We start from the raw sequence: 15,914 nt of genomic DNA, 5'->3' as shown, positions 1-15,914 counted from the left end.
GTCCACCACTTGTCATGACGACTGGAGTGAGGGGGAGGCTCGTGTGACAGTAGCTTTCACTGTGGGCCCCATCAATGACATGATAGGACAAACAACCATAAATTTTTGCATCACTTGTTCGCAGTGGCGGAGCTACAAGCAGAATTATGGGCGGGCCAGATTGAACCTGGGCTACAGCTGGGCTGGTGCTATGGACCTGTGTTGCAGTACGTGGGCTGGGCCTACCTACAGAATTGTATTTTTACAGAAAGCATGGGCGGGCCACGGCCTGGTTTGGCCCTAACGTAGCTCCGCCAGTGCTTGTTCGGCCGCCATGTCGGCGCATGTAGTCTCATGCATTAAATTCTGGTGACCGTTGCATCTCCCACGACGCATCGCTAGACATACTAGCATGCTATAACTATTGCACCTACCCTTGCATTAGCCACAACACTCACCTTCAGCGCGTCCTCTCCTCACACGCCCTCAAAGCTTGTCCATCGCTTGCTCTAGCCCTCGCGACAACCCTCATGGCGCATTTCTGCCCGTCCCTGCCCATCGCATCCGCGCGGTTGTGATCTTCCGCCTCACCTATGCGGAGGGGCTGAAAGCTCGACTTTTAAGGAAGTACGTGATCATACCGTGTTTGACCCCTAGCCATGGGCACATATGGGCGATGGTGGCTTGCCTCTGCGCCGTCCATCACGCGCTGCACCGAAGAGGGCATGGCGCCGGCCCCTGCGGCCCTGCCACTGATACGTCTCCAACGTATCTATAATTTTTGATTGCTCCATGCTATATTATCTACTGTTTTGGACTATATTGGGCTTTATTTTTCACTTTTATATTATTTTTGGGACTAACCTATTAACCGGAGGCCCAGCCTAGAATTGCTATTTTTTTGCCTATTTCAGTGTTTCGGAGAAACAGAATATCAAATGGAGTCCAAACGGAATGAAACCTTCGGAAATGTGATTTTCTCATCAGATAAGATCCAGGAGACTTGGACCCTCCGTAAAGAAGTGGAGGGCGCCCCCCCCTAGGGCGCGCCCCCTGCCTCGTGGGCCCCTCGAAGCTCCACCGACGTACTTCTTCCTCCCATATATATCCACGTACCCCCAAACGATCGGGGACGGAGCCAAAAACATAATTCCGCCGTCGTAACTTTCTGTATCCACGAGATCCCATCTTGGGGCCTATTCCGGAGCTCCGCCGGAGGGGGCATCGATCACGGATGGCTTCTACATCATCATCCAAGCCCCTCCGATGAAGTGTGAGTAGTTTACTTCCGACCTACGGGTCCATAGTTAGTAGCTAGATGGCTTCTTCTCTCTTTTTGGATCTCAATACAATGTTCTCCCCCTCTCTCATGGAGATCTATTCGATGTAATCTTCTTTTTGCGGTGTGTTTGTTGAGACCGATGAATTGTGGGTTTATGATCAAGTCTATCTATGAATAATATTTGAATCTTCTCTGAATTGTTTTATGTATGATTGGTTATCTTTGCAAGTCTCTTCGAATTATCAGTTTGGTTTGGCCTACTAGATTGGTTGTTCTTGCCATGGGAGAAGTGCTTAGCTTTGGGTTCGATCTTGCGGTGTCCTTGCCCAGTGACAGAAGGGGCAGCAAGGCACGTATTGTATCGTTGCCATCGAGGATAACAAGATGGTTTTTTTTACCATATTGCATGAAACTATCCCTCTACATCATGTCATCTTGCTTAAGGCGTTACTTCATTTTTAACTTAATACTCTAGATGCATGATGGATAGCGGTCGATGAGTGGAGTAATAGTAGTAGATGCAGGCAGGAGTCGGTCTACTTGTCTCGGACGTGATGCCTATATACATGATCATACCTAGATATTCTCATAACTATGCTCAATTCTGTCAATTGATCAACAGTAATTTGTTCACCCACCGTAGAATACTTATGCTCTTGAGAGAAGCCACTAGTGAAACCTATGGCCCCCGGGTCTCTTTCTCATCATATCAATCTCCATCACTTTATTATTGCTTTGCTTTTACTTTGCTTTTACTTTTTACTTTGCATCTCTATACCAAAAATACTAAAAAATATTATCTATCATCTCTATCAGATCTCACTTTCGTAAGTGATCGTGAAGGGATTGACAACCGCTAAGCGCGTTGGTTGCGTTGAGCTATTGTTTTTGTGTAGGTACGAGGGACTCACGCGTAGCCTCCTACTGGATTGATACATTGGTTCTCAAAAACTAAGGGAAATACTAACACTACTTTGCTGCATCATCCTCTCCTCTTCGGGGAAATCCAATGCAGTGCTCAAGAGGTAGTAGCCACCAAGGAGCTCCAAAGCGATGAAACCATTATGGCTGTGGAGGAGGTGGCTGAGGAGGAGCTCATTGAAGGAAATATGCCCTAGAGGCAATAATAAAGTTATTATTTATTTCCTTATATCATGATAAATGTTTATTATTCATGCTAGAATTGTATTAACCAGAAACGTAATACATGTGTGAATACATAGACAAACAGAGTGTCACTAGTATGCCTCTACTTGACTAGCTCGTTGATCAAAGATGGTTATGTTTCCTAACCATAGACATGAGTTGTCATTTTATTAACGATATCACATCATTAGGAGAATGATGTGATTGACTTGACCCATTCCGTTAGCTTAGCACTTGATCGTTTAGTTTGTTGCTATTGCTTTCTTCATGACTTATACATGTTCCTATGACTATGAGATTATGCAACTCCCGTTTACCGGAGGAACACTTTGTGTGCCACCAAACGTCACAACATAACTGGGTGATTATAAATGTGCTCTACAGGTGTCTCCAAAGGTACTTGTTGGGTTAGCATATTTTGAGATTAGGATTTGTCACTCCGATTGTCGGAGAGGTATCTCTGGGCCCACTCGGTAATGCACATCACTATAAGCCTTGCAAGCATTGCAACTAATGAGTTAGTTGCGGGATGATGTATTACGGAACGAGTAAAGAGACTTGCCGGTAACGAGATTGAACTAGGTATTGAGATACCGACGATCGAATCTCGGGCAAGTAACATACCGATGACAAAGGGAACAACGCATGTTGTTATGCGGTCTGACCGATAAAGATCTTCGTAGAATATGTAGGAGCCAATATGGACATCCAGGTCCCGCTATTGGTTATTGACCAGAGAGGTGTCTCGGTCATGTCTACATAGTTCTCGAACCCGTAGGGTCTGCACGCTTAACGTTCGTTGATGATATAGTACTATATGAATTATGTATGTTGGTGACCGAATGTTGTCCGGAGTCCCGGATGAGATCACAGACATGACGAGGAGCTCCGGAATGGTCTTGAGGTAAAGATTCATATATTGGATGATACGGTTTGGCCAAGGGGTCAGGCCCATGGGGCTATAAGTCGGTGCAAAAGGAGTTTTGCGGAGGCCAGGGGGCCAAACGCCGGAGACCCTAGCGTGTGGCCCCGTCTGGGCCAGACGCCAAGGATTGTGGCGTTTGGTCCTGGAGTCCGAGTGGGACTCTTGCCTTTCGGGCAAAACCGACTTTGAGGAGGCTTTTGCTCCAAGTTTCGACCCCAGGGCTCAACATATAAATAGAGGGGTAGGGCTAGCACCAAAGACACATCAAGACACACCAAGCCATGTGCCGGCAACCCCGTCCCCTCTAGTTTATCCTCCGTCCTAGTTTTCGTAGTGCTTAGGCGAAGCCCTGCGGAGATTGTTCTTCACCAACACCGTCACCACGCCGTCATGCTGCCGAAACTCATCTACTACTTCGCCCCTCTTGCTGGATCAAGAAGGCGAGGACGTCACCGTGAAGACGTACGACTACATCAACCGTGTTGTGCTAACGCTTCCACTGTCGGTCTACAAGGGTACGTAGATCACACTCTCCCCTCTCGTTGCTATGCATCACCATGATCTTGCGTGTGCGTAGGATTTTTTTTTTGAAATTACTACGTTACCCATCAGTGGCATCCGAGCCTAGGTTTTATGTGTTGATGTTATATGCACGAGTAGAACACAAGTGAGTTGTGGGCGATATAAGTCATACTGCTTACCAGCATGTCATACTTTGGTTTGGCGGTATTGTTGGATGAAGCGGCCCGGACCGACATTACGCGTACGCTTACGCGAGACTGGTTCTACCGACGTGCTTTGCACACAGGTGGCTGGCGGGTGTCAGTTTCTCCAACTTTAGTTGAACCGAGTGTGGCTACGCCCGGTCCTTGCGAAGGTTAAAACAACACCAACTTGACAAACTATCGTTGTGGTTTTTGATGCGTAGGTAAGAACGGTTCTTGCTAAGCCCGTAGCAGCCACGTAAAACTTGCAACAACAAAGTAGAAGACGTCTAACTTGTTTTTGTAGGGCATGTTGTGATGTGATATGGTCAAGACGTGATGAGATATAAGTTGTTGTATGAGATGATCATGTTTTGTTGAAGTTATCGGCAACTGGCAAAATCCTTATGGTTGTCTCTCTATTGCATAAGATGCAAGCGTCCAATAATTGCTTTACTTTATCGCTATGCGATGGCAATAGTTGCAAGAGCAATTGTTGGCAAGACGACCACGTGACGACACATTGATATAGATCAAGATGATGGAGATCATGGTGTCATGCCGGTGACGATAGAGATCATGATAGTACTTTGGAGATGGAAATCAAAGGCGCAAGATGATGATGGCCATATCATGTCACATATTTTGATTGCATATGATGTTTATCTTTTATACATCTTATTTTGCTTAGTTTGACGGTAGCATTTTAAGATGATCTCTCACCAATTATCAAGAAGTGTTCTCCCTGAGTATGCACCGTTGCGAAAGTTCTTTGTGCTGAGACACCACGTGATGATCGGGTGTGATAGGCTCTACGTTCAAATACAACGGGTGCAAAACAGTTGCACACACGAAATACTCAGGTTATACTTGACGAGCCAAGCATATACAGATATGGCCTCGGAACACGGAGACCGAAAGGTCGAGCGTGAATCATATAGTAGATACGATCAACATAGTGATGTTCACCAATGAAACTGCTCCATCTCACGTGATGATCGGACATGGTTTAGTTGATTTGGATCACGTGATCACTTAGAGGATTAGAGGGATGTCTATCTAAGTGGGAGTTCTTAAGTAATATGATTAATTGAACTTAAATTTATCATGAACTTAGTCCTGGTAGTATTTTGTAAATCATGTTGTAGATCAATAGCTCGCGTTGTTGCTTCCCTGTGTTTATTTTGATATGTTCCTAGAGAAAATTGTTGTTGAAAGATGTAGTAGCAATGATGCAGATTGGATCCCATGATCTGAGGTTTATCCTCATTGCTGCACAGAAGAATTATGTCCTTGATGCACCGCTAGGTGACGACCTATTGCAGGAGCAGATGCAGACGTTATGAACGTTTGGCTAGCTCAATATGATGACTACTTGATAGTTTAGTGCACCATGCTTAATGGCTTAGAATCGGGACTTCAAAGACGTTTTGAACGTCATGGAGCATATGAGATGTTCCAGGAGTTGAAGTTAATATTTCAAGCAAATACCCGAGTTGAGAGATATGGAGTCTCCAACAAGTTCTATAGCTAAAAGATGGAGGAGAATCGCTCAACTAGTGAGCATGTGCTCAGATTGTCTGGAGTACTACAATCGCTTGAATCAAGTGGGAGTTAATCTTCCAGATAAGATAGTGATTGACAGAATTCTCTAGTCACCATCATCAAGTTAGTAGAACTTCGTGATGAACTATGATATGCAAGGGATAACGGAAACGATTCCCAAGCTCTTCGTAATGCTGGAAATTGACGAAGGTAGAAATCGAGAAAAACATCAAGTGTTCATGGTAGAATAAGACCACTAGTTTCAAGAAAAGGGCAGAGGGAAAGAAAGGGAACTTCAAGAAGAACAGCAAGCAAGTTGTTGCTCAAGTGAAGAAGCCCAAGTCTGGTCCTAAGCCTGAGACTAAGTGCTTCTACTGCAAAGGGACTGGTCACTGGAAGCGGAACTACCCCAAGTGATTGGCGGATAAGAAGGATGGCAAAGTGAACATAAGTATATTTGATATACATGTTATTGATGTGTACTTTACTAGTGTTTATAGCAACCCCTCAGTATTTGATACTAGTTCAGTTGCTAAGATTAGTAACTCGAAACGGGAGTTGCAGAATAAACAGAGACTAGTTAAGGGTGAAGTGACGAATGTGTGTTGGAAGTGGTTCCAAGATTGATATGATCATCATCGCACACTCCCTATAATTTCTGGGATTAGTGTTGAACCTAAATAAGTGTTATTTGGTGTTTGCGTTGACGATGAATATGATTTGATCATGTTTATTGTGAATACAGTTATTCATTTAAGTAAGAGAATAAATTGTTGTTCTGTTTACAGGAATAAAACCTTATATGGTTAACACCCAATGAAAATAGTTCATTGGATCTCGATCATAGTGATACACATAATCATAATATTGAAACCAAAAGATGCGAAAATTAATAATGATAGTGCAACTTATTTGTGGCACTGCCGTTTAGGTCATATTGGTGTAAAGCGCATGAAGAAACTCCATGCTAATGGGCTTTTGGAATCACTTGATTATGAATCAGTTGATGTTTGCGAACCATGCCTCATGGGCAAGATGACTAAGACTCCGTTCTTCGGAACAATGGAGCGAGCAACAGATTTGTTGGAAATCATTCATACTGATGTATGTGCGATCCGATGAATATTGAGGCTCGCGACAGGTATCATTATTTTCTGTTCTTCACAGATTAATTTGAGCAGATGTGAGTATATCTACTTGATGAAACTATAAGTCTGAAACATTTGAAAAGTTCAAAGAATTTCAGAGTGAAGTGGAAAATCATCGTAACAAAGAAAATAAAGTTTCTACGATCTGATCATGGAGAAGAATATTTGAATTACGAGTTTGGTCCTTCAGTTAAAACAATGTGAAATAGTTTCACTACTCACGCCACCTGGAACACCACAGTGTAATGGTGTTTGAACGTCATAATCGTACTTTATTGATATGGTTGCGATCTATGATGTCTCGTACCAGATTTACCGCTATTGTTTTGGGGTTATGCATTAGAGACAGCTACATTCACGTTAAATAGGTCACCATCTAAATCCGTTGAGATGACACCGTATACTATGGTTTAGCAAGAAACCTAAGCTGTCGTTTCTTAAAGTTTGAGGTTGCAATGCTTATGTGAAAAAGTTTCAACTTGATAAGCTCAAACCTAAATCGGAGAAGTGCGTCTTCATAGGATATCCAAAGGAAACTATTTGGATACACCTTCTATCACAGATCCGAAGGCAAGACTTTTTGTTGCTATTCGGAAACTTTCTAGAGAAGGAGTTTCTCTCGAAAGAAGTGAGTAGGAGGAAAGTAGAAAACTTGATAAGGTAATTGTACCTTCTCCCTTATTGGAAAGTAGTTCATCACAGAAATATTGTTCTTGTGACTACTACACCAATTAGTGAGGAAGCTAATGATGATGATCATGTAACTTCAGATCAAGTTACTACCGAATCCTCGTAGGTAAACCAGAGTGAGATCCGCAGCAGAGTGGTACGATAATCCTGTTCTGGAAGTCATGTTACTAGACCATGACGAACTTGCGAACTATGAGGAAGCGATGATGAGCCCAGATTCCGCGAAATGGTTTGAGGCCATGAAATCTGAGATATGATCCATGTATGAGAACAAAGTATGGACTTTGATGGATTTGCCCGATGATCGGCAAGCCATAGAAAATAAATGGATCTTCAAGAGGAAGACGGACGCTGATAGTAGTGTTACTATCTACAAAGCTAGACTTGTCGAAAAAGGTTTTGACAAAGTTCAAGGTGTTGACTACGATGAAATTTTCTCACTCGTAGCGATGCTTAAGTCTGTCCAAATCATGTTAGCAATTGCCGCATTTTTATGAAATCTGGCAAATGGATAAACAAAAACTACATTCCTTAATGGATTTAAAGAAGAGTTGTATATGATGCAACCAGAAGGTTTTGTCAATCCTAAAGGTGCTAACAAAATATGCAAGCTCCAGCGATCCATCTATGGACTGGTGCAAGCATCTCGGAGTTGGAATATACGACTTTGATAAGTTGATCAAAGCATATAGTTTTATACAGACTTGCGGTGAAGCCTGTATTTACAAGAAAGTGAGTGGGAGCACTACAACATTTCTGATAAGTATATGTGTATGACATATTCTTGATGGAAATAAATGTAGAATTATTCTGCAAAGCATAAAGGAGTGTTTAAAAGGAGTTTTTTTCAAAGAAAACCTCGAGTGAAGCTGCTTACATATTTAAGCATCAAATCTATAGAGATAGATCAAGACGCTTGATAAGTTTTCAATGAGTACATACCTTGACAATATTTTGAAGTTGTTCAAAAATGGAACAGTCAAAGAAAGAGTTCTTGGCTGTGTTACAAGGTATGAAATTGAGTAAGACTCAAAGCCCGACCACGGCAGAAGATAGAAAGAGAATGAAAGTCATTCCCTATGCCTCAGACATAGGTTCTATAAAGTATGCCATGCTGTGTACCAGATCTATTGTATACCCTACACTATGTTAAGCAAGGGAGTACAATAGTGATCTAAGAGTAGATTACTGGACAGCGGTCAAAATTATCCTTAGTGGAATAAGGAAATATTTCTCAATTATGGAGGTGACAAAAAGGTTCGTCGTAAAAAGTTACGTCGATGCAAGTTTTGACACAGATCTGGATGACTCTAAGTCTCGATCTAGATACATATTGAAAGTGGGAGCAATTAGCTAGAGTAGCTCCATGTAGAGCATTGTAGACATAGAATTCGCAAAATACTTACGGATCTGTATGTGACAGACCCGTTGACTAATATTATCTCACAAGCAAAACATGATCACACCTTAGTACTCTTTGGGTGTTAATCACATAAACGATGTGAACTAGATTATTGACTCTAGTAAACCCTTTGGGTATAGGTCACATGGCGATGTGAACTATGGGTGTTAATGACATGGTGATGTGAACTATTAGTGTTGAATCACATGGCGATGTGAACTAGATTATTGACTCTAGTGCAAGTGGGAGACTGAAGGAAATATGCCCTAGAGGCAATAATAAAGTTATTATTTATTTCCTTATATCATGATAAATGTTTATTATTCATGCTAGAATTGTATTAACCGGAAACATAATACATGTGTGAATACATAGACAAACAGAGTGTCACTAGTATGCCTCTACTTGACTAGCTCGTTAATCGAAGATGGTTATGTTTCCTAACCATGAACAAAAGAGTTGTTATTTGATTAACGGGATCACATCATTAGAAGAATGATGTGATTGACATGACCCATTCCATTAGCTTAGCACCCGATCGTTTAGTATGTTGCTATTGCTTTCTTCATGACTTATACATGTTCCTATGACTATGAGATTATGCAACTCCCGTTTGCCGGAGGAACACTTTGTGTGCTACCAAACGTCACAACGTAACTGGGTGATTATAAAGGAGCTCTACAGGTGTCTCCAAAGGTACATGTTGGGTTGGCGTATTTCGAGATTAGGATTTGTCACTCCGATTGTCGGAGAGGTATCTCTGGGCCCTCTCGGTAATGCACATCACTAAGCCTTGCAAGCATTACTTGTGAGATGATGTATTACGGAACGAGTAAAGAGACTTGCCGGTAACGATATTGAACTAGGTATTGAGATACGACGATTCGAATCTCGGGCAAGTAACATACCGATGACAAAGGGAACAACGTATGTTGTTATGCGGTCTGACCGATAAAGATCTTCATAGAATATGTGGGAGCCAATATGAGCATCCAGGTTCCGCTATTGGTTATTGACCGGAGACGTGTCTCGGTCATGTCTACATTGTTCTCGAACCCGTAGGGTCCGCACGCTTAAGGTTTCGATGACAGTTATATTATGAGTTTATGAGTTTTGATGTACCGAAGGAGTTCGGAGTCCCGGATGAGATCGGGACATGACGAGGAGTCTCGAAATGGTCGAGACGTAAAGATTGATATATTGGACGACTATATTCGGACATCGGAAAGGTTCCGAGTGATTCGGGTATTTTTCGGTGTAACGGAGAGTTACGGGAATACGTATTGGGCCTTATTGGGCCATACGGGAAAGAAGAAAAAGGGCCTCAAGGGTGGCCGCACCCCTCCCCTTGGTCTGGTCCGAATTGGACTAGGGAAGGGGGCGCCCCCTTCCTTCCTTCTCCTTTTCCCTTCCTCTTTTCCTATTCCATATGGGAGGTGGAATCCTACTAGGACTAGGGAGTCCTAGTAGGACTCCACACTTGGCGCGCCCCCTCCTAGGGCCGGCCTCCTCCTCCCTTGCTCCTTTATATACGGGGGCAAGGAGCACCTCTAGACACAAGTTGATCCACGTGATCATATTCTTAGCCGTGTGCGGTGCCCCCTTCCACCATAATCCTCGACAATATTGTACCGGTGCTTAGGCGAAGCCCTGCGACGGTAGTACATCAAGATCGTCACCACGCCGTCGTGCTGACGGAACTCTTCCCCGACACTTTGCTGGATCAGAGTCCGGGGATCGTCATCGAGCTGAACGTGTGCTAAAACTCAGAGGTGCCATAGTTTCGGTGCTTGATCGGTCGGGCCGTGAAGACGTACGACTACATCAACCGTGTTGTGCTAACTCTTCCGCTGTCGGTCTATGAGGGTACATAGACAACACTCTCCCCTCTCGTTGCTATGCATCACCATGATCTTGCGTGTGCGTAGGAAATTTTGAAATTACTACGTTCCCCAACAGAGCCTAGGTTTTATATGTTGATGTTATATGCACGAGTAGAACACAAGTGAGTTGTGGGCGATATAAGTCATACTGCTTACCAGCATGTCATACTTTGGTTCGGCGGTATTGTTGGACGAAGCGGCCCGGACCGACATTACGCGTACGCTTACGCGAGACCGGTTCTCCCGACGTGCTTTGCACATAGGTGGCTTGCGGGTGACAGTTTCTCCAACTTTAGTTGAACCGAGTGTGGCTACGCCCGGTCCTTATGAAGGTTAAAACAGCACCAACTTGACAAACTATCGTTGTGGTTTTGATGCGTAGGTAAGATTGGTTCTTGCTTAAGCCCGTAGCAGCCACGTAAAACTTGCAACAACAAAGTAGAGGACGCCTAACTTGTTTTTGCAGGGCATGTTGTGATGTGATATGGTCAAGACATGATGCTAAATTTTATTGTATGAGATGATCATGTTTTGTAACCGAGTTATCGGCAACTGGCAGGAGCCATATGGTTGTCGCTTTATTGTATGCAATGCAATCGCCCTGTAATGCTTTACTTTATCACTAAGCGGTAGCGATAGTTGTAGAAGCATAAGATTGGCGAGACGACAACGATGCTACGATGGAGATCAAGGTGTCTTGCCGGTGACGATGGTGATCACGACGGTGCTTCGAGGATGGAGATCACAAGCACAAGATGATGATGGCCATATCATATCACTTATATTGATTGCATGTGATGTTTATCTTTTGTGCATCTTATCTTGCTTTGATTGACAGTAGCATTATAAGATGATCTCTCACTAAATTTCAAGATAAAAGTGTTCTCCCTGAGTATGCACCGTTGCCAAAGTTCGTCGTGCCCAGACACCACGTGATGATCGGGTGTGATAAGCTCTACGTCCATCTACAACGGGTGCAAGCCAGTTTTGCACACGCAGAATACTCAGGTTAAACTTGATGAGCCTAGCATATAACAGATATGGCCTCGGAACACTAAGATCGAAAGATCGAGCGTGAATCATATAGTAGATATGATCAACATAGCGATGTTCACCATTGAAAACTACTCCATTTCACGTGATGATCGGTTATGGTTTAGTTGATTTGGATCACGTGATCACTTAGATGATTAGAGGGATGTCTATCTAAGTGGGAGTTCTTGAGTAATATGATTAATTGAACTTAAATTTATCATGAACTTAGTCCCTGATAGTATCTTGCTTGTTTATGTTAATTGTAGATAAATGGCCCATGCTGTTGTTCCGTTAAATTTTAATGCGTTCCTTGAGAAAGCAAAGTTGAAAGATGATGGTAGCAATGATGCGGATTGGATCCGTGATCTGAGGTTTATCCTCATTGCTGCACAGAAGAATTATATCCTTGATGCACCGCTAGGTGACAAACCTATTGCAGGAGCAGATGCAGATGTTATGAACGTTTGGCTAGCTCAATATGATGACTACTTGATAGTTTAGTGCACCATGCTTAACGGCTTAGAATCGGGGATTCAAAGACGTTTTGAACGCCATGGAGCATATAAGATGTTCCAAGAGTTGAAATTGGTATTTCATACTCATGCCCGTGTCGAGAGGTATGAGACCTCTGACAGTACTTCGCCTACAAGATGGAGGAGAATAGCTCAACCAGTGAGCATGTGCTCAGATTGTCTGAGTACTACAATTGCTTGAATCACGTGGGAGTTAATCTTCCAGATAAGAGAGTAATTGACAAAGTTCTCTAGTCACTATCACTGAGTTACTAGAACTTAGTGATGAACTATAATATGCAAGGGATGACAAAAGTAATTCCCAAGCTCTTCGTGATGCTGAAATCGACGGGTAGAAATCAAGAAAAGCATCAAGTGTTGATGGTTGACAAAGACCACTAGTTTCAAAAAGGGCAAAGGGAAGAAAGGGAACTTCAAGAAGAACGACAAGCAAGTTGCTGCTCTCAAGTGAAGAAGCCCAAGTCTGGACCTAAGCCTGAGACCGAGTGCTTCTACTGCAAAGGGACTGGTCACTAGAAGCGGAACTGCCCCAAGTATTTGGCGGATAAGAAGGATGGCGAGGTGAACAAAGGTATATTGGATATACATGTTATTGATGTGTACTTTACTAGTGTTTATAGCAAACCCTCGGCATTTGATACTAGTTCAGTTGCTAAGAGTAGTAACTTGAAACAAGAGTTGCAGAATGAACAGAGACTAGTTAAGGGTGAAGTGACGATGTGTGTTGGAAGTAGTTCCAAGAATGATATGATCATCATTGCACACTCCCTATACTTTCGGGATTAGTGTTGAACCTAAATAAGTGTTATTTGGTGTTTGCGTTGAGCATGAATATGATTTGATCATGTTTATTGCAATACGGTTATTCATTTAAGTTAAGAATAATTGTTATTCTGTTTACATGAATAAAACCTTCTATGGTTATACACCCAATGAAAATGGTTTGTTGAATCTCGATCGTAGTGATACACATATTCATAATATTGAAGCCAAAAGATGCAAAGTTAATAATGATGGCGCAACTTATTTGTGGCACTGCCGTTTAGGTCATATTGGTGTAAAGCGCATGAAGAAAATCCATGCTGATGGGCTTTTGGAATCACTTGATTATGAATCAGTTGATGCTTGCGAACCATGCCTCATGGGCAAACATGACTAAGACTCCGTTCTCTAGAACAATGGAGCGAGCAACTGACTTATTGGATATAATACATACTGATGTATGAGGTCCGATGAGTGTTGAGGCTCGCGGTGGGTATCATTATCTTCTGACCTTCACAGATGATTTGAGCAGATATGGGTATATCTACTTAAAGAAACATAAGTCTGAAACATTTGAAAAGTTCAAAGAATTTCAGAGTGAAGTGGAAAATCATCGTAACAAGAAAATAAAGTTTCTACGATCTGATCGCAGAGGCGAATATTTGAGTTACGAGTTTGGTCTTCAATTAAAACAATGTGGAATAGTTTCACAAACTCATGCCACCTGGAACACCACAGCGTAATGGTGTGTCCGAACGTCATAACCGTACTTTATTTGATATAGTGCAATCTATGATGTCTCTTACCGATTTACCACTATCGTTTTGGGGTTATGCATTAGAGACAGCTACATTCACGTTAAATAGGGCACCATCGAAATCTGTTGAGACAACGCCTTATGAATTGTGGTTTGGCAAGAAACCAAAGTTGTCGTTTCTTAAAGTTTGGGGCGGCGATGCTTATGTGAAAAAGTTTCAAACTGATAAGCTTGAACCCAAATTGGAAAAGTGCATCTTCATAGGATACCCAAACGAAATTGTTGGGTACACCTTCTATCATAGATCCAAAGGCAAATTTGTTGCTGAGAATAGATCCTTTCTAGAGAAGGAGTTTCTCTTGAAAGAAGTGAGTGGGAGGAAAGTAGAACTTGATGAGGTAACTGTACCTGCTCCCTTATTAGAAAGTAGTTCATCACAGAAATCTGTTCCTGTGACTACTACACCAATTAATGAGGAAGCTAATGATGATGATCATGTAACTTCAGATCAAGTTACTATCAAACCTCGTAGGTCAACCAGAGTGAGATCCGTACCAGAGTGGTACGGTAATCCTGTTCTGGAGGTCATGACCATGACGAACCTATGAACTATGAGGAAGCGATGATGAGCCCAGATTCTGCGAAATGGCTTGAGGCCATAAAATCTGAGATGGGATCCATGTATGAGAACAAAGTGTGGACTTTGGTTGACTTGCCCGATGATCAGCAAGCCATAGAAAATAAATGGATCTTCAAGAGGAAGACAGACACTGATAGTAGTGTTACTATCTACAAAGCTAGAATTGTTGCAAAAGGCTTTCGACAAGTTCAAGGTGTTGACTACGATAAGAGTTTCTCACTCGTATCTATGCTTAAGTCTGTCCGAATCATGTTAGCAATTACCGCATTTTATGAAATCTGGCAAATGGATAAACAATACTGCATTCCTTAATGGATTTATTAAAGAAGAGTTGTATATGATGCAACCAGAAGGTTTTGTCAATCATAAAGGTGCTAACAAAATATGCAAGCTCCAGCGATCCATCTATGGACTGGTGCAAGCATCTCGGAGTTGGAATATACGCTTTGATAAGTTGATCCAAGCATATAGTTTTATACAGACTTGCGGTGAAGCCTGTATTTACAAGAAAGTGAGTGGGAGCACTACAACATTTCTGATAAGTATATGTGAATGACGTATTGTTGATCGGAAATAATGTAGAATTATTCTGCAAAGCATAAAGGAGTGTTTGAAAGGAGTTTTTCAAAGAAATACCTTGGTGAAGCTGCTTACATAATGAGCATCAAGATCTATAGAGATAGATCAAGACGCTTGATAAGTTTTTCAATGAGTACATACCTTGACAAGTTTTTGAAGTAGTTCAAAATGGAACAGTCAAAGAAAGAGTTCTTGCCCATGTTACGAGGTGTGAAATTGAGTAAGACTCAAAGCCCAATCACGGTAGAAGATAGAAAGAGAATGAAAGTCATTCCCTATGCCTTGGCCATAGGTTCTATAAAGTATGCCATGTTGTGTACCAAATCTATTGTATACCCTACACTGTTTTTGGCAAGGGAGTACAATAGCGATCTTGGAGTAGATCACTAGACAGCGGTCAAAATTATCCTTAGTGGAATAAGGATATGTTTCTCGATTATGGAGGTGACAAAAAGGTTCGTCGTAAAGGGTTACGTCGATGCAAATTTTGACACTGATCCAGATGACTCTAAATCTCAATCTGGATACATATTGAAAGTGGGAGCAATTAGCTAGAGTAGCTCCGTGTAGAGCATTGTTGACATAGAAATTTGCAAAATACTTATGGATCTGAATGTGGCAGGCCTGTTGACTAAACTTCTCTCACAAGCAAAACATGATCACACCTTAGTACTCTTTGTGTGTTAATCACATAGCGATGTGAACTAGATTATTGACTCTAGTAAACCCTTTGGGTGTTGGTCACATGTCGATGTGAACTATGGGTGTTAATCACATGGTGATGTGAACTATTGGTATTAAATCACATGGCGATGTGAACTAGATTATTGACTCTAGTGCAAGTGGGAGACTGAAGGAAATATGCCCTAGAGGCAATAATAAAGTTATTATTTATTTCCTTATA

This window comes from Triticum urartu, chromosome 4, assembly GCF_003073215.2.
Source record: "Triticum urartu cultivar G1812 chromosome 4, Tu2.1, whole genome shotgun sequence".
NCBI classification, from domain to species: domain Eukaryota; kingdom Viridiplantae; phylum Streptophyta; class Magnoliopsida; order Poales; family Poaceae; genus Triticum; species Triticum urartu.
The sequence above is the reverse complement of the archived record's forward strand: the minus strand, read 5'-3'. Positions refer to the sequence as shown.